Below are 3,433 nucleotides of genomic sequence, written 5' to 3' on the forward strand. Positions count from 1 at the left end.
GAAGCACTCAAAACGTGCGGCTATCCTAAATGGGCGTTCTTAAAGTCAGCAAAGAGGCACAGAAAAGAAGACCAGACACCAGCGAGGGAGGATAAGAAGGACAGACGCAACAACATTGTCATCCCCTATGTAGCCGGTGTATCAGAAAAACTCAGGAGAGTTTTCTCCAAGCATGACATCCCGGTGCATTTCAGACCCAGCAACACGCTCAGACAAAAACTGGTTCACCCGAAAGACAAAACGCCAAAACACAAACTTAACAACGTGGTGTATGCTGTACAGTGCAGCGAGGAATGCTCAGACCTCTACATTGGAGAGACCAAACAGCCACTTCACAAGCACATGGCACAACACAGAAGAGCCACCTCCACAGGACAAGACTCAGCAGTCCATCTGCATCTTAAGGATAAAAGACACTCTTTCGAGGATGCCAATGTTCACATTTTGGACAGAGAGGACAGATGGTTTGAAAGAGGAGTGAAAGAAGCCATCTATGTCCACTGTGAGCGACCATCTTTGAACAGAGGCGGGGGTTTACGACACCAACTCTCTGCCATCTATAATCCAGTTTTGAGATCCCTTCCCAGACGCCTTAACGCCCACTCACATCCTGGGCCATCTGACCTCAGGAATTCGCATGATAAGGTGGGGCCAGGTTTCACAATGAACTCACCCGAAACTCTGGCTGATTGGGACCCACACCCCGTTTCACACCTTGGCTCAGGTGATTAGAGGATCATCAGGGGGTCCTTTTGTCCCTCTGTGGGGGGTTACTGCCACTAGGTTATATCTGGGACTCTCCACCATTTGACCTTAGAACTGAAGAAGCTTCTCGGATGAGAGGTGAAACGTCTTCATTAGTAACAGTTTTCTTGCGTCCACATTTTGGCAAATCCAACACTGAACCAGTTTCACGAAACTTAGCAAGCAGTTTGCTGACTGTAGCATGGGCGATGGGTGGTCTCGTAGGGTGTCTTGCATTGAAATCTGCTGCAATGACCCGGTTACTGCGTTCACCAGATATCAACATGTTATGGGGAAATGTTTTTATGCTTTGCTTCATAATAATAGTGTTCATATTTTACACTGTGCAGCCCAGCTTCTAAACAGTAAACTGTAAGCCATATAAGCCATATGATAAGACCACATGAGATTAACACACAAAGCTGAGTTTTGCAGAAGTTGACTCACAAACAGCACCCACACACGAACATGAAAAACAGGAACTGCTATGCTTGTTAAATAAAGGAAACGCCTGCGACTCGGTGTGAGTCTCTCTGAGTCTTCACCCGTGCACGTTAACTGTCAAAGTGTCTGAGTGTCATTTCTTCACCTGAGCGTTTGATAATTGTTTAATCCCGAACACAACACAAATTCGATCCGCTCCTCACGTGTTAACCTCTTCGACATGTCAATGGCTGTGAACAAAGAGAAACTTGTAAATAACTCATGAAATAATAAAGTTACGTTGAAACCAAGCACACCATTGTTTTTCTTGTGACATTACCAATAAGTTTGATGTGTCACATGGCCCTCTTCCTATTGAAAAAACAAAAGTTGTATCCAAGATGGCCGACTTCTAAATGGCCACCATGGTCACCACCCATCTTGAGGAGTTTGCCCCCTCACATATACTAATGTGCCACAAACAGGACTATCACCAACCATTCCCATTTTATTACGGTGTATCCATATAAATGGCCCACCCATGTATTTTAATACCCAATATTATGAGCATGCTTTTTGAACATGAATTTCACAATTCATCAAAGGACATTATGATTTTTGTAATTCTAATATTTTTGAAGGTGCCTATTAACATTTAGTTTGTTCTGGATTTAAAAAAAAATCATAATCCTGTTCCTCGTTTTCTTTCTGTGTTTCCTTCAGCTAACCATGGAGCTAAACTACTACGTGGAAACTGTCCCACATTCTGGTACAGCTTCAATGGCCGCTGCTACAAATATGTTTCTGCAAGCATGGCCTGGGCTGATGCAGAGCTCCACTGTGTGTCACAGGGAGCCAACCTGGCATCTATCCACAGTTTGGAGGAACATCAGTTTGTGAAAGTCCTGATCAGCAACTTTGACCCCACTGAAGGATACACCTGGATTGGACTCACAGATCTCCATAAAGAAGGAGGCTGGATGTGGTCTGATGGTACTCCAGTGGATTTCACCTATTGGACTTCAAATCAGCCAGAGAACATGGGAGGAAATGAACACTGTGTTCATAAAAACTTTGGTATGAAGTGGATTGACAGTCGATGTTCTGAAAGTTTTCCCTTTGTCTGTGCAACTCGCTGTTCTCAGTAACTGAGATTCTTACATATTAAAGAACTAGTAACAGATCATGATCAATTAGAATGGTTACACATTTTGTGATTACTTACATATTCAGTAACTAGGTGTGTTGAAATTAATGAAATTAACAGTAACTCTGGGTGTACATAGCCTGTCATGTAACATGCAAACAAATTTGTATGTGTAAAAAATTACACCTGTTCTAACCTACATCTGTACTAGAGATGGACCGATCCGATATTACGTATCGGTATCGGTCCGATACTGACCTAAATTACTGGATCGGATATCGGAGAAAAATAAAAAATGTAATCCGATCCATTAAATATCACGAAAGCACCTCACAAAACTTGCAACACTCTGTAACTCACCTCAGAACGTTAGCACGTCGGAGCAGTATGCATCACGTGATAGAGCGGCTGTGGCATGCGGGACCTGTCGGTGGTCTGGATAGCCTGTGGAGCTTCGCTAGCAACCCGGCATTTCATCTCCGACAAAGTTATCCCCGAGAGAAGTAAAGCAAGTGTGTAAGTCCATCTCTGAATGTTTGTAAAGCATGCCTGCGTTAAGCTTAACAAGCGACTGCCTCTCGCATGTTACTCGCTACTTCAGTCGTGAAACTGCTTAAATGATCAGCTGATCGGCTTTTCTGTCGCGAGTCCGTCTCTCTTGTTTGTTTTTGGTCCACTTTGCGCCAGAAAGAGGAAACCAGCGGTTGAACAACACCAGCATGTTTAAGTTTGATAAGCTGTTGTTAGAATTTATTTAATATTACTTTCTATACCAGGATCTTTTTCTACGTAGCTGATGGCTGGTAACTGTGCAGGGGCGGATCTAGCAAAGTTTAGCCAGGGGGGCCGATAGGGCATTAACTGGAAAAGGGGGCACAAAGACATACTTTTCTTTCTTATTCTCATTTAAAATGTCTCGCTTTTAATAAATAATTATCTGACACCCAAAGTTTTAATTTGATGTAAAATGAATAGAAGTCAATTACTGTATATAGTGACTATTAAGTCTAATATATACCCTAGTAAGCTGTAGTACTTTTTACTTTGGGAAGGTACCATCTGTGCAGTCTGCAATTTTGTTGAAGAAAGATGTTGAATCTATTTAATATTTCTTGAAAA

This window comes from Mchenga conophoros, linkage group LG22 (assembly GCF_057382185.1).
Source record: "Mchenga conophoros isolate Kocher_MC1m ecotype Shallow Benthic linkage group LG22, M_conophoros_male_GT1.1, whole genome shotgun sequence".
In the NCBI taxonomy this organism is placed as follows: Eukaryota; Metazoa; Chordata; class Actinopteri; order Cichliformes; family Cichlidae; genus Mchenga; species Mchenga conophoros.